This window comes from Leptinotarsa decemlineata, unplaced genomic scaffold (assembly GCF_025532065.1).
Source record: "Leptinotarsa decemlineata unplaced genomic scaffold, Ldec_3_MD MMD2_tig00026336_RagTag_RagTag, whole genome shotgun sequence".
In the NCBI taxonomy this organism is placed as follows: domain Eukaryota; kingdom Metazoa; phylum Arthropoda; class Insecta; order Coleoptera; family Chrysomelidae; genus Leptinotarsa; species Leptinotarsa decemlineata.
In genome coordinates, this window is record NW_027412692.1 from 4,943,947 (window position 1) to 4,969,825 (window position 25,879).

At 35.1% G+C, this 25,879-nt stretch overlaps 1 protein-coding gene and 1 pseudogene across 1 annotated transcript in view; both read left to right on the forward strand.

Moving 5' to 3' along the window:
* Positions 1 to 25,879, forward strand: part of LOC111517838 (uncharacterized) — a 225,654-nt gene that overhangs the window by 40,863 nt on the left and 158,912 nt on the right. The window lies entirely within an intron of this gene.
* Positions 18,083 to 19,992, forward strand: LOC111517572 (small ribosomal subunit protein uS2-like; annotated as a pseudogene).

The following is a 25,879-nucleotide window of genomic DNA, read 5'->3' on the forward strand; positions in this document are numbered from 1 at the left end:
CATGGAGAACGTGTCATATCAATCTGACATGTAACAATTCATGACTGTCTTGGGTTATCGTGATAACAGTGAGAAATTATTTCTCACTGTAATGGTGGACATTTCTCAAGCGTGAGAAATCTTTCGTTTTGAACGTATGAAAGCGATGAGAGAAGTGGCACATTGTATAGCATCCGTAGAAAAATATTTTATCCAGCACGTATTTGATTTATGTTCTGAGTAAGACAAGTTGGCGCAGCACTGCTCTCCTCTGGGTTCTTCCATTTATGATTCAATAGGCCATAGCATAGTTAAAGTCTTACTGTGCCCATTACTGAACTGCGCTTAGGTGATCCAGCTCCGAACCAACTCCAAATCATTGTCTTTCTATTGGGTTTATTCTACCTCCTTCTTCCACAATAGTTCCACTCTCTCCAAATTAAAATCTTACGTTTCTGGGGCGTATCAGCTCCTTGCAGTGCGACTCCTCTTCTTCCTCTTCTTTCTTACTGCGGTGTACAACTTGCAACCTTACATTGGAAAACAGCGTGATCAGTTCTTACGGTAAAACAATCCAATGAGTAAGTGTGAAGCTGCTTTGGACTTTAATTAAAGTAGATATAGATTTTTTACGATTGATTTCTGTTAAGTTTTATAAAATGAAATTGAACAATCATTTTCTATTTTTCGATTATTTAAGATTTTCATTTTTATTTAATATTTTCATTGTAGGAAGAGATTGTTTCCCCAGTAATACTGGTAATTATTAATCTACCAATCGGGTTGAACGATGTTTAAAATAAATAGATGTAAATTCCTACTTGAAGGTTTTTCTAGAACCCTGATACTGTTTTCAACGTTTCTGTGGGTACTTGAACCTATGAAATTATCAATAAATTGCGCTAAGTGAGTTTTACTTCTGAAGTTGAATACCAAATACTATCAAAAGACATATTGAACGACTAGCGTTTGTTAGGAATATATGGAGAACGACTCAAGATAAAAACTTGAAATTTTGTGGTAGTGGGTTTTACAAAATGGCCTTCTCAACTAAAATATTTTTAACTTCCGGTCTCTTTCCGTTATACCGGAATTTGAGGACAACTTCCTCATTTCAAATGGAACACCCTGTATTTCATTACATTTTGAATTTATCAGCACATTTTAGGCCCACTTTGTGTAACAATACCTATACCCAAATTTGTTAGTTTTCGAAATATTCATTTTTATCTGAAAAATTTGACAGTTACAGCATCACTCCGAAAAAATCATAACTCATAGACAGTAACAGTTGAAAATGTGAAATTTTACAGAATCACATGTTGAGCATTAAGTCATGAACAGATCCATCGAATTTTCGAAAATAATTTACGGGGTGGTCGAAATTTCCATCTAAAACATAACATCGAGAAAACTGATGAAACACGATTTTTTCAAATTCAAGTGCTGAGAAAAAGTTTTAACATCTCACCACTCAAATCAGACATGATGCTACGATCAGGTAGAGATACTCAGTATCACGGTATTCGGTTAACCCCAAAAATGTAAAATTCAGACGAGAACAATGCACGACTGCACCGGCCACACAAAAATACATCTATGATAATCAACCTCAATCTGAGAATGTCAAGATAATTATTGGTGAGTGCATGTCTAATTCTTAACATGATTAAGCGGCTCTGCGACAAAAAATTTCATTCTGGTCACGCAAGCGTTTCAATGAGAACCCAAGCTGTCTACTCGGAGTTCTACTGGTTCAGGTCATGAAATAAGAAACAGTCTCGGACTAGCACTTGTTACAGAATTTACGTTATTTATTTTTAAAGAACCAAATCAAATCACTTTATTAATCCTGTAGAACTTACAAAGTTATATTATAGGTCAAATAGCATTTTGTACATATACATAAAATAATGCTTAGAGTAAAATTAAACCAAACGTACATGAAAGATTGTCATATGCATACAATGATGGACAAAACATATCAACTTCATTCAATTCCAGTTTCATTAAATTAATGTGATAGAGAAATAAAATTACGGAAGATTGAGAAATTCATCTATGGTATAAAAATTATGTTCTAATAAAAACCTTTTGAGGGTTGTTTTGAAAACCTGAATTCTATCGGTAGTTTTCAGTGAGTCGGGCAGTTTGTTATAAAGTTTTAGCCCCAAGTAAGAAGGTGATTTAGCGGTTATATAATATTTGACGGGATTTATGTAAAAATCATTGCACTTTCTTGTATTTACATTATGGTAAGATGACATGCGATTATATTTCGACCTATTGGTGTGAATGAATACACACATTTCAAAAATGAAAATATCCGGGAAAGTTAGAATTTTCAAATGTTTGTATAAATCTCTGCAGGAGGTTCTCTGATTAACGTCTACTAAAATCCGTATAATCTTTTTTTGGGCAATAACTACATTTGGAGCTTGAGATTTCGTATCAGATACGAAACAGAACTAAGTTTCGATATCAGTTTATTACAATGACTCTTCCAGTTTTTTTCTAATAAATATTTTTTGCCATTTGTAAATTGTCTACATAACTTCTATAACTTTGGTAAAAAATTATTTGTTTTCATTGATTTAGTGAAAGTGACTTATCTGCTTCTCACTATTTTTTGGGTCCATAACCTTCCACAATCAAAAAAATAAACAAATATTAACCTTAACTGAATTCTCAAAAAACATCCAGTATATGTATTCCTGTGGACTATCGCATATGTCATCTTTACATTCCATTGTTTTGACATATGTCATAACAATTATATATAAAGCTATTTACAGCATTCATTTACCAACACAGGTCGCGGACAGGATAATTGAAAACAGACCTAGTACTAAATTTTTGGGGGTAATAGTTGACAATAAACTCAAATTCACCGATCACATTATAACCCTCAATAAAAAGCTAGCTTCAGGGTGTTTTGCAGTGAGAACCTCTAAGGGTATTGGTTTATCTGCCGCTAAATCGGCTTTTTTCTCACTTGTTGAGTCGCATTTAAGGTATGGAATTCCTTTCTGGGGAGTATGTTGCAAAAGTCAAATGCAGACGGTGTTCATTATTCAGAAAAGAGCTATAAGATTCATGAGTAATGCCAAAAGTCGAGACTCCTGCAAACCCCAATTTGACAGCTTTTGGAATCTTTATTTTAGAAACAGTATGTTCATTTACCAAACATAAATTGATATTTAGCGGTTGCTTCAATTATTATGCCCTCCGTCAATCTAATGACCTAAGATTACCCATACCAGCCTCTACTCTAGTCAAAGACTCTATACATTATAATGGTCTCAAGATGTTTAATCATTTACCTGACCATATTAAAATTTCAGAGGATAACTGTGTATTTCGAAAATCAGTAAAAGATAAGACTTATGTGGTAGATCCTATTATAGTTTAGAAGAGTTCTATGAGGACAGCTATCTCTAATTTATTTTATCAACTGTATTTTTCATTAAACAAAGTATGGTATACTGCATTTGAACATTTTGAACTTTTTTGGTATTTCTTTATTGTATGATATCTTTAATCAATTTCATATGTGTTTGAGTATTTTAATATTATTTGTACCCTATATACGTATGTGTGTCTATATGTATATATATATATATATATATATATATATATATATATATATATATATATATATATATATATATATATGCTTATGTTTATGATGACCTTTCTACAGGTAATTGCAAATGATCTGAAATTAACCCTTCAAAAACATTACTAGCTTGTTCTGAGCCTGGCAGGTAAATATTGTCAATAATTACATGATTAATCCAGTATTTTCGAAACGCACTGGGCAAAGAGAAAGGAAATTTCAAAAAGCTTTCAAAAAATATTTCACAAAGATGTGTAGACCATATACAGAATTTTTTCAGGATACGAATTGGAGAATTTTTTTTAATGTTTCTCATTGTTTTCTTCCTTTTTCTATAAGTACTCCATTATTTGAGTTAAAAAAATATTTAGTGATAATAATAATAATGTTTATTTAAATAACGAATAAAAACATAAAAAATGAACATATAACAAGCACAGAAATGAAGATAACAAGGCACTGAAGCTCAGAGCTTGTGCGTGACATTTATTGAATTACCAGTACAAGTACTATTAAAAAATAAAATATTGGTATTTCATTGATATATTTACTTTTTGTTCTAGGCTTGTGGTAATGTTTATTTGTAATTTTATTTTATCTGATAGGTATATTTAATTCTTTTAAATGTAATATATATTTAACAAATATGTTTAGTCATCAGGACGAATTATAACGATCTTCATCATGGAAGAAAATCAGAACTTCACAACAATAAAGGTAATCTTTTGAATTAAAAAATACTTAGTTATGATAATTCGACTCCATTCACATTTCTAACAGATTTTGACAAAACGATATTTTATAATGTTAAATGGTGAAGTGCCACTGCAAAATGTTTTTCAACTCAACCTAGAATTACTTGATCAATTATTCAATTAACTAGACAAATAACAAATCTGAAACAACACAGGAACACAACATTTTATGAAATAGAACAGCTTACAAGTTGAGTAAGTCAACTAACATCATTGCTGACGTAAGGTATGATATTGTTTCATATATGGGATCAAAATAGTGATGTGCCTCATTTAATTACCTCGTGAGGAGTTCGTGAAAACACAGTTCTTCAGAAATGGAAGGTTTGTTCTTGAATACTAAGATTCTAAGTTTTCCTTGGATATGACAACCTACTGAAATCTACTGGAACGATCCTCACTGGAAATATTTTGAAAATCAATGAAATATTTCCAGAATGCAAATTATACTTTTGTTCGTTATTTTTCATACTTTACTGAATACCTTCGAGTATGTATATTACCATATTATAATGTTGACTTTTGATTGAATGGAATCACTTCATATCATTTCATAAATTTACCTGTTACCGTTATTGGTACTTTCTGTAATCACCTCTTTTATCACCAGAGGTCTGAAATTGCCAATAAAACCATACATTTGCCTTTTGATTGGAAGGAATCATTTCATAAATTTACCTGTCTGTAGGTACTTCTCTCAGTATTCGAAACTATAAATGAGTTTGTCATAAATGAAATAATTTAGTATCGATATTTGATAGTTGAAGAAGTAGTTGGCGCTACGAGTATATTTCATTCTTCAAAATATATAAGTCTAACAAAAATGTTCGGAAATCACCAGTATGGTCTCAGAAAGAGAAATCCGACGGATTATAATGATCTTCATCATGGAAGGAAATCAGAACTTCATAGCAAAAAAGATAATCCTTCATTCGAAACGCCGATGGAAAGTGAGACTCTCTCAAACATAACAAAACTACAAAAAAGAGAAGAACATTTTGGAAAGAAAGAAGTACTTACCGTTAAATTAGTTCGTATTCCAGTAGAATATGAAAACAGACAGACACTGGAAAATCCCCAAAAACTTCCCGAAGAAGCTAACACTATAACCAAGGAAACAAAATCTGGGAAAAAAAGGGATAGTGAAATTGGAACTGGAGTCAATGCCAAAACAATCATCCCAGAGAGAGTTGATGTTGTTGCTGTCAAGAAACAATGTGTTTCTACTAGCAGGCTGGGAAGGATACCGAAAAAGCGCGTAGAAGATTTTGATGGAGCTGAAACGTCAGCAAACCGAAGACCATTTTCAGTAGGAATCATGGAAGCTTTGGCGAATGAAATGAAACCGGATAGAAAAAGACTTCTTACGAAACCTAGAAGCGCGTTGGAGCCACCTGCCAAAAAAATCAAAGTAGAAATAGTGAAAAAGGCAGCACCGAGCAAATTCAACCAATCATATCAACATATACCTCCAAAAGAAAAATTGTACGAACCTAAGATTGGGCCAGAGCTGCCAAAACATATATTTCCCGTCGAAAAAAAGTTCCCAAATATTATATTGAATAATTCTATGACAACTGAAAAATCTAGGGGAGTGGGGAAGGATCACACGCTTTCCCAAGAGAAGAGTTGTCCTCAAGAGATGGATTTGGACACAAAAACATGGTGTACGCCCGTTCTCATACCGCTCGAGAATCCGGATAGCCCTACTTATGACTTTACATCCACCCCTTGGCCAGAACCTAAAGGATTTACTCCGCTTCCCTTGATGTCATTGGATTTGTCTAATGTCCAGTCAAATTTCACTAACAAACCACTGCCGACCTACCCTTTGCCAGAACCTCAAGTATCTACTCCGCTTCCCTTGATGTCATTGGATTTGTCTCATATTCAGGCAAATTTCAATAACAAACCACTGCCATCCTACCCACCAAGGTCTTCCAGGATGTTTCAAACAAGAGGGCTTCCACGTGCGATGCCAAAAGTTGGTAATATGAGGCCATGTTTCCAACCAAGAAGCCCGGTTCCTCACACCTTCGGTCAACTGAATTCTTCCAATAATCAACGATATTTTAATAGGGGGAGATTTTTCCATAGAGGTGGTTTTAACAATATTTATTGAAAAAAAACTCTAGTGACAATTCGTTATTTTTCGATGCTTTTGGATAATAAATTATTTTGTTAATAACTACGGTGTTTGTAATTTTCTTCGACGAATCGTTCACAGAAATCCTTCTGCCCGTAATCTATTATTATGAGTAATTTTTTGGTCAGTTCATGATCATTATATGTTTTTCACTGATATTGTTTGTGATTCTTAAAAATACAGTAAAGCGATAATCCATTTTTATCTGAAACACTGATGTTCATCTAGAATTAAAGAGGGACTGAAGAATAACATTACATTAGTTCAAATGCAGCATACTCAATTGAGTAGAAGAAACTTCTCATGCAAAAATCGTGAATGATAATACATTGATTTCGAACCAGTCAATACTTGTAATTTCTATACCCAATACTTGATTCAATTTGTATATTTGTTCCTCGATGGCGCATTTTTTACCCGATAAGTATTTATTATTTATAAAGTTATTTAAAGGGTAGTTATATGTACCACCGTAAACAAAAAATATGTATGAATACCCTGACCCGTTACTTGATGAAAATTAATAACATTATCCATGATATTAATTATAGATACAGTATTCAAACTCATTTCGATTCTTATCAGAGAACTGGTACATGGTATGTTTCTTCTCAGAACGCATCAGAATCAGAACGATTCTAATGCCAATAATACTGTATGCATGCACTGCCTGGGGCCAGTGTGTGTAGACATACAGGAAGAAGATCCAATCGTTTATGAATGCGAGCGTAAGGGCCGCTGTAAATGCACCTTATTATATACCCAATAGATTTATATACAGAGACTTAGACCTGGACACGCAATATGTGGACGGGTATATGAGAGAACATGCAGAAAGCACGTTCTATAGAATCAGATCGCACTCAAATCCAGCGTTCCGCGATCTACACGATGCGTTAAATATGGATGACCCCAGATTCCGAGAAAGGGACAAACATCCCAGGCCGACTAAACAGAATAACAGACCGCCCCCGTTAGTCGCAGTCAGGCTACTTAGGTAAGTATAACACTAACCAGATACACTCTCTTCCAGGTAGGTTCAGCGAAGAACACTTCGACCGCGATCGCGACTCTAAAATTTTTTTCTTGGATGCAAATGTTCAAATTGGTATTAGCCAAGGAGTAGTTGTAGGTACTTTAGGAGATGTGAAATATCAATATGGAATATTATATTTCTTATAATCTTAGAATTTTATTCAGACACTTTTCGCTACACGGTAACTTCATCAGTTACTGATGGCCAGTCCAGCACTGGTATCTCAGAAGGACAAGGATACGGGAACAAAAAACGCTCATTGCAACCAGTTTCGCTTGTAGAATTCTGTAAAGTGCAACAGATTTCAATAATGCATCAACGAGGCGGTATTTAGCCCATTGGATCGGATTTATGTTGCATAATATATCATCGTAATATGTACTCGTCTTTTTGAAAAACTTTTTCACTCTTGAATTATCAAACTCTCTAATAGACATCTGCCGTTCAGATTCGCGAAGTAATTGTCATATGATTTATGTCTAAGATTAAAATTTTCTGATCGAATGAATGGTTTCCCTAAATTGAAAAGTACTTTGTCGTGATAATTTTACTTTATTGATTCCAGTGGCGCATTTGCTTTTCCAGCTGCAGGAAAACCCGGAAAAACCTGCAGCACCACGTCATATGAAGATCTTGATCTACCAATGTCCTCTCTCTCATAAAACAAAATGTAGGGTGTCTCCAGAGGCTCCACTGGAATCAATGGAGTCGCCCCGGAGCGCCAATTAATTTTTATCGTTGTTTTATAATTTTACAAATACAAATTTTTACTTTATTCACATTTCTAACAGACAAAACGATATTTTATAATAAGTAATGGTGGAGAGTCACTGCAAAGTAGTTTTCACCTCAACCTAGAACTAGATCAGTTATTAAAATAGTTGGACAAATAACATAACTGAAACAATATTGAGTCAATGATCATACAGGAATCAATCAGAGTTGGAAAGTTGTTTTTGAAACTCTTAGAAATTTAAAAGTGATCTACTTTAAAATTAGACCAACACTATGTCTGTGAAAATCAAATTATAACTTCAACCAACCGGAAAGATCCTCACTGAAAATATTTTGAAACTCATTAAAATATTTTCGAAATGCGAATTATAGATTTGTTAGTTATTTTTCATACATTAGGAAAAACTCAATGTATGTATATTGACAATTGAAATTATTATAATGTACTTTCTAATAGTCTTGCACCAGGCAGGTAAAATCTGAGGTTTAAGATTGTCAATAAAAACCATATATTTGCCGATTGTTTGAAAGAGATCACTTAGGTATTTGGCATCATCAATATCTATTATGTATTTACAGGTACTCATGAATGATCTGTAATTTACCGTTCGAAAATATTACTGGCTGGTTCTTTAATCACCAATTTTACCTGTTTGCAGGTACTTCTATAAACTTTCGATACTATAAATGAGTTTGTCATGAATTAAATTATTCAGTATGTAAAACTTTTTGATAGATGAAGAAGTAGTTGGCCCTACGGGTATTTTTCATTCTCAAAAATATATAAATTTAAGAAAAATGTTTGGAAATCACGAGTATAGTCTCAGAAAAAGAAATCAGACTAATTATAATGATCTTCATCATGGAAGGAAATCAGAACTTTACAGCAAAAAAAAGAATCCTCCATTCGAAACGCTGATGGAAAGTGAGACGGTCTCAAACATAAAAAATATACAAGGGCAACAAGTGGAACAACATTTTGGAGGGGAAGCAGTAATTACCGGCAAAAAAGAGCTCTTCGTGAAATTAGTTCGCATTCAGGTAGCATCTGAATGCGAACTGAGACAGACACTAGAAAATCCCGAAGGAGCTAACAATATAAGTGAGGAAACAAAGTCTCGGGAAAAAAGGGATACTGAAATTGAAACACCAGTTAATACCACAACAATCATCCCGGAGAGAGTTGATGCTGTTGCTATCAAGAAACAAGGTGTTTCTACTAGCAGACTGGGAAGGATACCGAAAAAGCGCGTAGGATAGTTTGATGGAGCTAAAACGTCAACAGCAAACGGAATACCATTTTCAGTAGGAATCATGGAAGCTTTGGCTCATGAAATGAAACCAGATAGAAAGAGACTCCTTTCGAAACCTAGACGCGCATTGGAGCCACCTGCCAAAAAAATTAAGGCAGATATAGTGAAAAAGGCAGCACCGAGCAAATTCAACCTAGTGTATCAACCTATACCACCAAAAGAAAAATTGTACGAACCTAAAACGGGGCCAGAGCTGTCAAAACGTATTTTTCCCGTCGAAAAAAAGTTCCCAAATATAATATTAAATAATTCTATGACAACTGAAAAATCTAGGGGAGTGGGGAAGGATCTCACGCTTTCCCAAGAAAAGAGTTGTCCTCAAGAAATGGATTTGGAAACAAATACATTGTGTAAGCCCGTTCTCATACCGCTCGAGAATCCGGATAGCCCTACTTATGACTTTACATCCACCCCTTGGCCAGAACCTAAAGGATTTTCCTTGATGTCTTTGGATTTGTCTAATGTCCAGTCAAATTTCAATAACAAACAACTGCCGACCTACCCTTTGCCAGAACCTAAAGTATCTACTCCGCTTCCCTTGATGTCATTAGATTTGTCTAATATTCAGGCAAATTTCAATAACAAACCACTGCCATCCTACCCACCGTCTTCCAGGATGTTTCAAACACGAGGACTCCCACGTGCGATGCCAAAAGTTGGTAATATGAGGCCATGTTTCCAACCAAGAAACCCGATTCCTCACACCTTCGGTCAACTGAATTCTTTCAATAATCAACGATATGTCAATAGGGGGAGATTTATCCCTAGAGGTGGTCGTAACAATATTTATTGAAAAAGAACTCTAGTGACAATTCGTTATTTTTCGATGCTTTTGGATAATAAATCAATTTGTTAGTAACTACGGTGTTTGTAATTATCTTCGACAAATCGTGCACAGAAATCCTTCTGTGGGTAATCTATTATTATGAGTAATCTTTTGGTTAGGTCATGATCATTATATATTTTTCACTGATATTTTTTAATTGTCATTCTAGAAAATACAGTAAAGCGATAGTAGATTTTTATCTGAAACATTGAACCAACTGGAAAGATCTTTACTGAAAATATTTTGAAATTCATTTAAATATTTTCGAAATGCGAATTATAGATTTGTTAGTTACTTTTCATACATTAGGAAAAACTCTATGTATGTATATTGACAATTGAAATTATTAGAATGTACTTTCTAATAGTCTTGCACCAGGCAGGTAAAATCTGAGGTTTAAGATTGTCAATAAAAACCATATATTTGCCGATTGTTTGAAAGAGATCACTTAGGTATTTGGCATCATCAATATCTATTATGTATTTACAGGTACTCATAAATGATCTGTAATTAATCGTTCGAAAATATTACTGGCTGGTTCTCTAATCACCAATTTTACCTGTTTGCAGGTACTTCTATAAACTTTCGATACTAAAAATGAGTTTGTCATGAATTAAATTATTCAGTATGTAAAACTTTTTTGATAGATGAAGAAGTAGTTGGCCCTACGGGTATTTTTCATTCTCACAAATATATAAATTTAAGAAAAATGTTTGGAAATCACGAGTATAGTCTCAGAAAGAGAAATCAGACTAATTATAATGATCTTCATCATGGAAGGAAATCAGAACTTTACAGCAAAAAAAAGAATCCTCCATTCGAAACGCTGATGGAAAGTGAGACGGTCTCGAACATAAAAAATATACCAGGGCAACAAGTGGAACAACATTTTGGAGGGGAAGCAGTAATTACCGGCAAAAAAGAGCTCTTCGTGAAATTAGTTCGCATTCAGGTAGCATCTGAATGCGAACTGAGACAGACACTAGAAAATCCCGAAGGAGCTAACGATATAAGTGAGGAAACAAAGTCTCGGAAAAAAAGGGATACTGAAATTGAAACACCAGTTAATGCCACAACAATTATCCCGGAGAGAGTTGATGTTATTGCTATCAAGAAACAAGGTGTTTCTACTAGCAGACTGGGAAGGATACCGAAAAAGCGCGTAGGATAGTTTGATGGAGCTAAAACGTCAACAGCAAACGGAATACCATTTTCAGTAGGAATCATGGAAGCTTTGGCTCATGAAATGAAACCAGATAGAAAGAGACTCCTTTCGAAACCTAGACGCGCATTGGAGCCACCTGCCAAAAAAATTAAGGCAGATATAGTGAAAAAGGCAGCACCGAGCAAATTCAACCTAGTGTATCAACCTATACCACCAATAGAAAAATTGTACGAACCTAAAACGGGGCCAGAGCTGTCAAAACGTATTTTTCCCGTCGAAAAAAAGTTCCCAAATATAATATTAAATAATTCTATGACAACTGAAAAATCTAGGGGAGTGGGGAAGGATCTCACGCTTTCCCAAGAAAAGAGTTGTCCTCAAGAAATGGATTTGGAAACAAATACATGGTGTAAGCCCGTTCTCATACCGCTCGAGAATCCGGATAGCCCTACTTATGACTTTACATCCACCCCTTGGCCAGAACCTAAAGGATTTACTCCAGTTTCCTTGATGTCTTTGGATTTGTCTAATGTCCAGTCAAATTTCAATAACAAACCACTGCCGACCTACCCTTTGCCAGAACCTAAAGTATCTACTCCGCTTCCCTTGATGTCATTAGATTTGTCTAATATTCAGGCAAATTTCAATAACAAACCACTGCCATCCTACCCACCGTCTTCCAGGATGTTTCAAACACGAGGACTCCCACGTGCGATGCCGAAAGTTGGTAATATCAGGCCATGTTTCCAACCAAGAAACCCGATTCCTCACACCTTCGGTCAACTGAATTCTTTCAATAATCAACGATATGTCAATAGGGGGAGATTTTTTCGTAGAAGAGGTTGTAACAATATTTATTGAAAAAGAACTAGTGACAATTCGTTATTTTTCGATGCTTTTGGATAATAAATTAATTTGTTAGTAACTACGGTGTTTGTAATTATCTTCGACGAATCGTGCACAGAAATCCTTCTGTAGGTAATCTATTATTATGAGTAATCTTTTGGTTAGAGAAATCCGACGAATTATAATGATCTTCATCATGGAAGGACATCAGACCTTCACAGTAAAAAAGATAATCCTCCATTCAAAAAGCCGACGAAAAGTGAGACGATCACAAACATAAAAAATCTAAAAGGACAAACAAGTGGAAAAACATTTTGGAGGGAAAGCAATAATTACCGGCAAAAAAGAGCTCTTCATAAAATTAATTCGTATTCAAGTAGAATCTGGAAACGGACAGATGCTGGAAAATATCAAAAAAAAATCGGAAGAAGTTGAGAATATGACTAAGGGAACAAGATCTGTGGGAAATAAGGAGACTGAAATTGGAACTGAAGTCGAGAATAATAACGAAATCGAGTGTGAAGGAGACAAGTACAAGTTCGCAAAAACGAATGTAGATGATAGTGCCATATATGCCCATTCTTACTCTAGAGAGGTGACAACACGCCAAATACAGATTCATCTGGATCGGTTAGTTGTACCATACATGGAGAGGAATAAGATAAGGCTAAATCCGTCAAAGACTGAACTTGTGAATTTCACGAAAAAAGTCACCGACGTGAAGATCTTCAGGAAATTGACGATTCAAGGAAAGTGTGTGAAAGAACAGAAAAGTGAGAAATATCTGGGAGTTATCCTGGACAAGCGCTTGAATTTTCATGAGCACTTGAGTCTGGCAATTCAGAGAGCGGGAGCGGCGATTAAACGAAACTACCCTTTCATTGCACGAAATTTCAAACTGAGTGTGGACAACAAGCTCCTGATATATAAGCAAATTATCAGGCCAGCTATGTTGTACGCTTGTCCTATGTTTTTTAGCTTTAAGAAGACTCCTTTGCGGAGACTCGAGACGATGCAGAATAAGGTGCTTCGTATCGTGACTGATAATGAACGATACATTTCATTGAAGCGAAAACTTCCTGTAAACATTCTGTCCTGGTTTTTTCATGAACTTTTTCCAAGAGTATCCAGCTAACCAACACATCGACATCTATGTTTTCATTTGAATGACCTGAATATCAAAACCATGTAATGATGTGCATAAGCCTTGGCGGCAGGAGTCACATTACCTAGTCGTTTTTTAATAAAGTCTATGTTTCTGGGTGAGCGTCAACCCGCTAGCATCGCGGAGGCGTTCTCCACCGCCGCATCTTAGCGAGGGCGCGCCTGTCTGGAGTCACTTTGCTACTCTACCCTTAAGGTGGAGGTACTCATGAAATATAGACATGTAACTAGTTTATTTCAATAAAAAAGATTTTTGCTTTTGCTTTTTTGCTACAAGACAATTTGGTATATCTCTGAGAATACTATACTTCGAGTATAGTATTTACACACACACACTATCAAGTCATCAGTAAGTTGATTATATTTTTGCATTGAGCCGGCCTATATTTGGTCTGTCTCAAGGATCAGTAAAGGTAAAATCTACTCTCTTATTGAAATTTACATAACGTTCATAGCATATAATATTTTTTTTCTACACCCGTACTCTAACAATACACTTATATGACCATAATCCGTTTCATAATGATATCCATTATGATACAGATTTTTCATAACGATACAGATTATCAACCAATAGAAACCCATAATTTTTCAATCAAGAATCCTGTTCCTTTGTTTGTCCTAGATTCTAACCTAAGTAACTAATTGCTTTATTTGTCAAAATCAGTTTTCATATTACCTACCTATATTATCAAAATGTCTGAAAACAGCGATATAGAAGGAATACCATCGACTCCAATATTTTTAAAAGATCAGATTAATTACAGTTGTTATATTCAATATAAATATAATTAGAATCTTTATAGTTTTCATATATCCATGATAATACCATTAAGTTTGTGTTTTTTAAAAAAATATGAGTTAATTACTATAAATGTGTTCAATACAAATATAATATTCATAGTTTTTCATTATTTATCGGGTTTAGAAAAAATAGCGTATGCAACTCTCATGTAATGGTTATTAATACACTCGCATATACCATACAAAACTCGCCTTCGGCTCGTTTCGTATCCCGGTTAATGCTCGTGTCTTAATAACCATCATTACATGATCGTTGCATAATATACTATAAATTGACCATTATATATTTTAATTTCGTTCTTATGAAAAATATTGCACTAAAACACTTGCTTGAAGAATACGTTTCAAAATCAGCTGATAGCGAGGGGCGCACGAAAGCTTTTCTCATTTGTTATTACCAGGAACATCAAAAAACTATTAATTAAAATTTTAATGGTGGTGGAATTTATATTAAAACATTTATTTTTGATAAGTATAATACAAGATCTTCAGTAATATACTACAATGACTTACTGATTCTTGAGTTTACCAATATATTGAAGCCACATTGAAGTTTTTTCATGTACATTTCAATTGAATATTTCACAAAATATTACTATTAATTCTTATAAATTCAAAAGTGCTCTACTTGGAAATTATATCAAACCTATACATTTCTGTGGCTATTAAAATTAATGTACACCTTCAACAAACTGAAACGATCCTCAGTGAAACTATTTTCTAAATCAATGAAATATTTTCAGAATGCAAATTATACTTTTGTTTGCTATTTTTCATACATTACTGAAAAACTTAGTGTATGTATATTGACGATTAGAATTATCATAATGTACTTTCTAATAGTCTTGCACTAGCCAGGTAAAGAGGTCTGAAATTGCCAATAAAACCATACATTTGCCTTTTGATTGGAAGGAATCATTTCATAAATTTACCTGTCTGTAGGTACTTCTCTCAGTATTCGAAACTATATATGAGGTTGTCATGAATGAAATAATTTAGTATCGAAAACTTATTTGATAGTTGCAGATGTAATTGGGCGCTACGAGAAAATTTCATCCTTTAAAATATATAAATTTAAGAAAAATGTTTGTAAATCACGAATATAGTTTCAGAAAGAGAAATCTGACGAATTATAACAATCTTCATCATGGAAGGAAATCAGACCTTCACATCAAAAAAGATAATCCTCCATTCAAAAAACCGACGAAAAGTGAGACGATCACAAACATAAAAAAAGGGCAACAAATGGAACAACATTTTGGAGGGAAAGCAATAATTACCGGCAAAAAAGAGCTATTCGTAAAATTAGTTCGTATTCAAGTAGAATCCGAAAACAGACAGACACTGGAAAATCCCGAAAAACTTCCTGAAGAAGCTAACAATACAAATGAAGAAACCAAATCTGGAGAAAAAAGGGATACTGAAATTGAAACTGAAGTCAATGCCAAAACAATCATCTCGAAGAGATTTGATGTTGTTGGTGTCAAGAAACAAGGTGTTTCTACGAGCGGACTGGAAAGGATACCGAAAAAGAGCGTAGAAGAATTTGATGGAGCTAAAACGTTGACAGCAATACGAATAGCATTTTCATTAGGAGTCGTGGGAGCTTTGGCACATGAAATGAAACCAGATAGAAAGAGACTCCTTACGAAACATAGAAGCGTATTGGAGCCACCTGCCAAAAAAATTAAAGTAGATATAGTAAAAAATGCAGCACCGAACAAATTCAACCAAGTATATCAACTTATACCACCAAAAGAAAAATGGTACGAACCTAAAATGGGACCAGAGCTGCCAAAACAGATATTTCCCGTCGAAAAAAAGTTCCCAAATATAATATTAAATACTTCTATGACACCTGAAGAATCTAGGGGAGTGGGGAAGCTTCACACGCTTTCTCAAGAAAAGAGTTGTCCTCAAGAAATGGATTTGGAAACAAATACATTGTGTAAGCCCATTCTCATACCGCTGGAGAATCCGGATAGCCCTACTTATGACTTTACATCCACTCCTTGGCCAGAACCTAAAGGATTTACTCCAGTTTCCTTGATGTCTTTGGATTTGTCTAATGTCCAGTCAAATTTCAATAACAAACCACTGCCGACCTACCCTTTGCCAGAACCTAAAGTATCTACTCCGCTTCCCTTGATGTCATTGAATTTGTCTGATGTACGATCAAATTTCAATAACAAACCACTGCCTACCTACCGTTTGCCAGAACCTAAAGTATCTACTCCGGTTCCCTTGATGTCATTGGATTTGTCTAATGTTCAGGCAAATTTCAATAAGCCACTGCCATCCTACCCTCCAAGGTCTTCCTGGATGTTTCAAACGAGAGGACTTCCACGTGCGATGCCAAAAGTTGGTAATATGAAGCCATGTTTCCAACCAAGAAACCCGATTCCTCACACCTTCGGTCAGCTGAATTCTTCCAATAATCGACGATATATTAATAGATTTTTCCGCAGAGGTAGTTGTAACAATATTTATTGATAAGGAATCACAGTGACAATTCGTTATTTTTGTATGCTATTGTATAATAAATTATTTTGTTTATATATGCAGTGTTTGTTATTCTCCGCGACAAATCATGCACAAAAATCATTTTGTACGTAATCTTTTATTATGAGTAACTTTTTGGTGAGTTTATGATTCTTATGATGCACTGTTTGGAACCTTCGGTGTAGTAATGGATATTAGTTTTTTCCCAACACCAAACTGTTATTTCAATACCTCGACACGTGTTTCGATCATCTTCAAGAGGAAGATTCGGGTTACGCTATGCCCAACGATTTTTTAATTTTTGTCAACTGATCAAAACCGTAGATTGCTTAGGAGAGTGGTGTGCTGACTTCAACCTAGGACCCTCCGAATTATTTTTCAGTTTTCAGTACATTATCTTCATCATTATTATCTTTTTTTTCAATAAAACCGTTCAACATACAAATTTGTTATTACTTATTTCATTCCTCATCTGTTTAGTATAATTTCCGTTAGGCAAAAACATGAGTAATTTCTGAGAATTCAATGCCTACCATTTTGAAATGATAGTATAAACGAATTTCATGACTTGTACCTTTCGAGTTTGAACGACAGAAAGGACAAGAAAACGAGTAAAATAATACCTTACTGCAACCAGTTTCATTTATAGAATTCTGTATAGACTTCAATGATGCAGCATCGAGGAGGTAGTCGGCCTACTGAAACGGATATATGGTGCATAATATGTCATCGTTATGTTAATTGTACAATTTTTTCAATCTTGAATGATTGAACACTCTAGAAAACTTCAGCCGTTTCGATTCACGGATCAACTTTATCATATGGTTTATGTTTACAATTCAGATGTTCTAATCAAATGAATGGCTTCACTGAATTAAAAATAATTTGTTATCATGTCTGAACTCAAAATATCAAAAATAGAACAGCTTACAAGTTGACTTGGTCAACTGACATCATTGCTGGGTATTGAATGATATGATGCATTCTACAAATTGAAAAAGAATATGTTATCTCATTATTGGTCGTCGTGACAGTATCGCATTGCGAGTTTTGATTTATCTAGAGGTGATGTGAACCTATCATGACGTCGGATTATACTGAGATAGTTATACTGTACTTTCCAAAAGCAAAGGACAAATTCTATAAAATGGTTGACAAAAATGTTTCCGAAATATTTTCATACATGTCGATTTTAATGAATGAATAAGGTGTAGAAGTTCTTGCTCTCAAAGAGGATGATGTTACCAAAATGTTGGAGGCTGGAACACATCTTGGAACTGCAAATGTGGATTTCCAAATGGAACAGTATGTCCATTAACGTCGCTCTGATGGAATTCACATTATTAATCTTTATAAAACATGGGAAACACTCTTGTTGGCGGCACGGGCTATTGTAGCTATAGAAAACCCTGATGAAGTGTTCGTCATTTCATCTCGTCCTTATGGACAGCGTGCTGTTCTCAAATTTGCAGCACATATTGGAGCTACTTCCATAGCAGGGAGATTCACTCCTGATGCGTTCACTAATCAGATTCAAGCTGCATTCAGAGAACCTCGTTTATTGGTAGTTACTGATCTAGCCTTTGATCATCAGCCTATTACTGAAGCTTCTTATGTCAACATTCCAATTATTGCTTTGTGCAATACTGATTCTCCTTCGAGATTTGTTGACATTGCTATTCCTGGCAATCACAAGTCCCCACACAGTATTGGTCTTCTCTGGTGGCGATAAGCTCGTGAGGTCCTTCGTCTTCGAGGTACTATTCAACGCGATACCAAGTGGGAGGTTGTAGTCGATCTATTCTTCTACAGAACACCTGAAGAGGCAGGAAAGGAAAAACAAGCTGCCAAAGAGGCTGTTGCAGTAGTTGTTAAACCCACTGAAATAGCTGCTCCTCTAGATCCACCAGATATTGACTGGAATACCACTGAAACTGCTGACTGGGCAGCTGAGCTCCCACCAGTTGTTCATGTAGTAGCTGGTGCAACCCCTACGTAAAGAGCTAGTAGTACGGACGACTCGGCAGCAGAAGTTCAAGAACAGTAGACAGCTACAAACACTACACAGCACTCCATTGTTGCTACCAACTGGGAAAGTTTTAGTGATTGGCAATAAAATTGTTTTTGAATAATGACGTGTGATACATGATTTTGTATCAATGAAATAAAATAACGAAGATATTCATCAACTAAGGGTCGCACAAACCAGTGCCAAATGATCACATTGAAAAATTTTCAACGGCATTCCCAAAATGTTTCGCTTGTTCAACAGTTCCAAAGCATTATATCAGCGAACGTGAAAGTATGGTATACCTATTAACAAATTGATGAAAAAATATTTGTATTCAGTTATTTTTCTACTTTCATCCACATCTTGGTTTTCTTCTTCGCATTCCTGGTGTGACGGAAGCTATAGAACGTAGGTCTCCCAGTCAAAATAACTAACCGAGTATTATCTTACGTGAATGAAAATATATGATAGTAATGTGTAATGAGTTCCTCCATGCCACAAAATGTTGAACTTGGTCTCAGCTTGGTTTTAGCACTACTACTGTTTCTCTTGTATGTAAAAGTTCTGTACCGCAAAATATAGTAGATGTGGTCATGTTACAATGTTTGCTGACGATACCACTAATCTGAATGAAATGAACTTGACAGCAAATCATAATTCAGTGCTTGGCGTAGAAAGAACTAGCACATCTTGAATACTTCAAATCTGTTTCAATAAAATTTCCTTCGTATAGATATCACCCAGATAATCACAATTTTAGGACCCAGTAGCACCTACGGCATGATGACTTCGACAATTGCGAAACCAGCCAAACATTACACCCTTGCTCAATCCCTAAAGATGTGGGATGAAATCAAAGGATGCAATCTTGTCAGGATCACCTTGGACGACCCTGGGAAGCTGGCGCCGAAGAAATATCTGGCGATGATCAGGAAAAACCTACGCATAACAGTAGGATTTCCGACTGGCACCTAAGGAAGCACCTCCATAATATGGGGCTAGTGGACACACCTCTATGCAGGATGTGTGAACAGGAAGATGAGACTGTCAGGCATGTCCTATGCGAGTGTCCGGAGTTATCGTCAATAAAAGAGTGTGTGTTCGGCGAGTCTTGGCCTACACCTGAAGGAGATATCTCCCAGTGACCTATCCCACTTCCTGGAAAGAACAGGATGGACGATGACCTAGGAGGACAACTCCTCGGAAGGATGTACAATAGGTCACATGTGGCCTAAGTCCTGTGGATCTACACTCAACATCCTCGGGAGGATGTACAATAGGTCACATGCGGCCTAAGTCCTATGGATCTACACTCAACCTCCCAACTCTACAGATACAGGATACAGAATCCCAATACAAGTTATGTTGAACATTGATTCGAAGTAAAATTACTGGAAAAACAAGTCCTCAAAACAAGTCCTCCAATTACTGTCTCAAGTATTGAACTCTTTTTATCGGAAAATGTTTGTCAGCACATACTTGTGGTACGATCTGAAATTGAATTGAAAGTTCTTTAGAATGATATATAACTTGCCTCTTCACATTTGAGATGAGAGCTGAAGTGTCCTTCCTGTTTTCATCCTCTTTTATGGGAAGATTTCGAGGGTGAAAAGTTTCCAAAATGACACCCTTTATACCTTTTCCGTTCATAAAAGAACGGGTGATGAATTTTTCATGTTTTCATGTATATAATTTTTCCTAAGATGGAACGTTATTCCGATTAAGTACACTTAAAATGCTTTCACATGTCAAATAGCACGGTTTTTCTCATTTCAAAATATTTCAGCATTCATCAATCAAGCATATTGAATATGGGGTCAAGAAGTGATATCATGAGTTCTAATATGTTTCATTATGCGTATTATTTCACTTTCAATGGCCGTCAAACTGATAGTTATTAAGATAAATAGTGATTCAGATAGCTCACGTCATTTCTCAGTTTTTGAGTTCGCGTTTTTATCCTGAATCATAAATATACAGGGTGGATATATTATAGAATACGTAAGCAGGTTTCTTCATGAAAAAAAAATCAATATTTTATATATGAGAATAACACACTGGATATATTGAAACTTTTTCTCAACTTCTTGGTATACCTAATGGGCTTGTTTCATGCTATGGAAAATGATATTGGTTTCTTTATAGACTGATCGAGTTAGGGGTATATATACTTATCAAGCGGAGTTGCCAATTTTATTGGTTTTTAATATTCAATCACAGATCTGATGATCCAATTTGACAGACGCTATTTTTGTTGTTATTGTTGTCAACTCGGTGTGAATATAACTGTTACAATTATCTAATTAAAGAATGTTTTTTTGTAAAAGATAGGTCTCGGCGGGTGCCTATTTTGCTGCATATTCCGTGTCATTAGTTTACATTCCGAAAAATATTTTTTCAGGTTATTTTTGGATTGATATGTTCTGGAGTGATTCTGCATTACATATTTTTGTTTCTCTTTTCAGTCACCATACTGCTCCTTGGTCGAAATGAAATAAAAATGAAATCAAAACTTTTCATCCATCGATAAAAAACAAAAACTGTAAAAAATACACGGGACTTACTAAATATACTACCTACCATTTTAATTTTTCATTTCGGTACCAAAGTATTGCAAATTTTTCAAGTAAAATTCATCGATCATTTCAAAATCGACTCTTGGTAAGTTGTCGGGAGTCAGCTTCAACAAAACTAGTCTCAACATTCATTTTGAAATTATTTTAACAAAAATACGAAGTTTTTAGAAACCATTGACATTAGAGAGAGTACATTGTCGCATACACTACAGACTTCAGAGGGCGCTGGCTGACTGGATGACAATATGGCTAATATACCAGTAACGTTGAATTTCTTATTTTTGGTGGGTGGCATGAATGCATTTTTATTTTATTATAGGGTTCATGAGCATTCGGAAACCATTTGAAAATATAGCTCGTTTAATCCTATTTAGAATCATATTCTATATCAGTTATCAAGGCAAATATTATTGTCCATTTTTATGCTTAATTCGTGGATTCGAGCGATCTTATTATTGTATATTTATTTGTTTGCTGGCTTTATTCTTAAAAAAATGAATGAATAATTACAGAATTTTTTATTGATCGTTCACTTCCTCAGGAAGATGGAGTACCCATATCACAATTTATTGGTTTATTGAAAATGTATGTCACATCGGATCCATTCTGCTTGTTTTTGCAACATTGAGTTTCAACTTTTCTTAGCTGACAGCTCGGGTAGAAACAATTCGTTTTTTCATCGAGTTTAATTTGTGTATGTTTTAAAAGTGTTTTAGAGATATATTTGAATATTAATATGGTGCATTCTTGTGCTGAAAGCGCATTGGTTTATAAGTGAGTTATTTCACATAATGAGTTTAGGTTCCCAAAGGATAAAATGATGAGAAAAAAAATGGGTGAAACTATTGAAAAGGAGGACTACAATACTTCTACTCTTCCAAGACTTAATAGAAATCATTTAAAAAGTGACTATAAATGAAAGGGGAACGAAAATATTGAATTTGATGACACAGTTTTTTATTTCAACTTCAAGTAATCCTGGAGTTAATCCTGTTACTGAAAGTATGAAACAAAATTAATTAAATTTTATCATATGACTAATGGTATTATTACCTCAGAAGCTGTTGTTGGATCAGTTCGAGTACAATCAATTCTGTCTATACTTCACCTCATTCAACCTTCCTCACAAGTTGCTGCAATAAATGCAATCTGTACAACTGCAATAAATTGCAGTTGTTGAGGATTGTAGAATAAATTGAATATTTGAAATGATTCTTTAATCCAGTTTGCTATATTTTTTCACTGTCATTACTGTATATTCTTAAATAATGTATAAAATAATATTTTAGGTAAATATTTTGTGATCTATCGACTTTGTGTACTGATTTTAGATATAGAATTTATTTCCAAACATGATTTTTCGTGTACATTTTATTCCATATTTAGAATTTTTCATTAATTGAAACATTAAATTAATATACACCTCCATAATTAAATTGATAATTATAGGCTCCGTAAATTTTACGATTCGGCAATGTTGATTATTTCTATTGTTCCTATTGGTTAATCGAACGACAAGCGGGAATAGGGTCGTGACGTCACAACCCTATCACATTAGATTTTCAATAATTAATTACGGGAAAACTACGGTACTTAGAGAGATGAAACAAAATGCACTCTTTCTCAATTTAAAATTTCTATCAAGTGAACTATAAACCAAAAATCATGAAACAAGCCTATATATGTTTGTAGTGAGTATTAGATGGCTTGAAAAGTTCGTTAGCTAAGACACAGATGGCGCTATCAGTATTGAATCCATATAAATTTTTGTTAACCCTAACCTTCAAAAGACACGTGACAAATTTCACAGCTGTTAGAGTATTATTTTGTGGGATAAAACATTTTGGGTGAAGCAACTTTTGTAAGTTTGAATAAAATGGATAAACATGAATTTCATGTGGTAATAGAGCATTGCTTTCTGGCGAAAAAACCAGAATTCATGTGTCAATGTGACATTTCACACCAGAATCGAAGCGATTGTTATCTGAGTGGGCTGTAAGTGGTGAAACAACTCCAAAGTCGGCTGGCAAGGTTATGGGATCAGTATTTTAGGATGCGCTTGGTATAATATTCACTGACTATCTTGATAAAGGAAACACCATCAACATCGACTAATTTAGTTATTGGAGCGTTTAAATGAAGAAATTGCGGAAAACAGACCTATTTGAAGAAGAAAATTGCTGTTTCACCAAAGAAATGTACCGTGTTACAAATCAATGAGAACGATGGCGAAATTGCATGAATTGGGCTTGGAATTGCTTCCGCATCCACCGTTTTCTCCAGATCTGCCCCCCAGCGACTTTTTCCTCTTTTCAGAGGCTGAAGACAAATCGTAATATAAAAATGGCATCGAAACGTTGTATGACCGCAATAATTGTTTAATCGCCCTTGAAGGAAATTTCATTGAATAATAAAATAAAATTTCGTCGAATAATTTTTGTTTTCTATGTGAGCCTGCAACTGTTATTATACAGTGCTAGTCAAAAGTCCCCTCCCCCCCTCGTATCTTTTGAACGGGTATACTTATAATAATGAAATTTGGAGTGTGGAAATAAAGGGATGTAGGCTTCTTAACTGGTCATAACAGGTGACGCAATAGTCATAAATGACGTCACAAGGCCACTGTGACCAAAAATTTTGAATGGGACCCTATGGCAAGTGACAGCTCGTTTGAAAGGTATTGAAAATACCTATTCAGTCATACCAATTTTGTTTGGGTTTCGGCTGATTTTGATTGATAAATTGAAGAAATACGAAAATTCTAGTTTCGCATTTAATTAATAAAGATTTAAGAACCAGTTCTTATAATAAGTGTTCAAAATGTGCTCCATCTACTTCCTGGCAGTAATGCATCCTATTGCTAAACTCTTGTCGTACTCGTCCCAGTGTGTCAGCGGAAATTGCCCTACATTCTTCAACAATTCGTTGTTTCAGAATGGCAATACTGTCAGGTGCTGTAGCGTAAACCTTAGATTTCAAGTACCCCCATAGAAAAAAATCTAATGGTGTAAGGTCCGGTGACCGAGCTGGCCATTCGATCGAACCTCGTCGTCCAATCCATCTACCACGATATTCTTCATCTAGGTAACGTCTTACTGCACCGTAATCGTGTGCAGGAGCACCATCTTGTTGAAACGTTATTTCCAAGTTGTCGAATTCATCTGGATTATCTTCTAGAATTTCAAGAATTAACGCCTCAATATCAGTTTGTAACATCTCCAGATACAATTCACCGGTTAAGTTAGCATTGAGAAAAAGAGGCCCAACTATGTAGTTTCCCAAAATACCTGCCCAAACATTTACTTTTTCTGGAAATTGAGTATGTTTTTCACGAAAGATGTGAGGATTTGTGTCACTCCAATACCTCACATTTTGAGTGTTAACATTTCCATTGAGAAAGAAAGTACTTTCGTCACTAAAACAAATTGTCTGTATGTAGCCTGGTTGTTGGTTCATTTTATCGGACATAGTTTCACAGAATTCTAGTCTTCGGTCGGGGTCATCATCTAAAAGTTGGTGCACCATTTCTAATTTGTATGGATGAAATTTGTTTTTAGCCAACACCCTATGTACTGTCCTTTGACTGACTTCACAGATAGACGCAACTTGGGCTGTGGAAGAAGTAGGGTTCACTACCATTTCTCCAAGTATGTCAATTTTTTTGTCATCACTTTGTCATCACCAGATCGTTTGGCATCTTGAACACTACCTGATGCTTCAAACTTCCGAAGAAGCTCCCTCAAATAAACCCTCGATATAGGGCGATCGGGGTACCTCTCAATAAACAGTCGTTCCGCTGCATGGAAATTGTTTCTACATTCACCAATTATTAAGATAGCTGCTACTTTGTCGGCTACAGTACGTACCATTTTGCCTATGTAAACACTTAAACGTCTCGTTGAACAATAGCTTAGGTAAATTTTCAAGGTATAAACACTTTTGACAAGTAGATAATTCAAACACGTCAACCTTTTTGACAATGAACCAGAGGCGTACTTTAAAATCTTTATTAATTAAATGCGAAACAATAATTTTCGTATTTCTTCAATTTATCAATCAAAATCAGCCGAAACCCAAACAAAATTGGTATGACTGAATAGGTATTTTCAATACCTTTCAAACGAGCTGTCACTTGCCATAGGGTCCCATTTAAAATTTTTGCTCACAGTGGCCTTGTGACGTCATTTATGACTATTGCGTCACCTGTTATGACCAGTTAAAAAGCCTACATCCGTTTATTTCCGCCCTCCAAATTTCATTATTATAAGTATACCCGTTCCAAAGATACGAGGGGGGGAGGGGACTTTTGACTAGCACTGTATAAGTGCTCAAATTTGACTACATTTACATGAACTGTTTTCTAATCAATTATGCTGCCATATTATCTTATTTGAGTATAAAT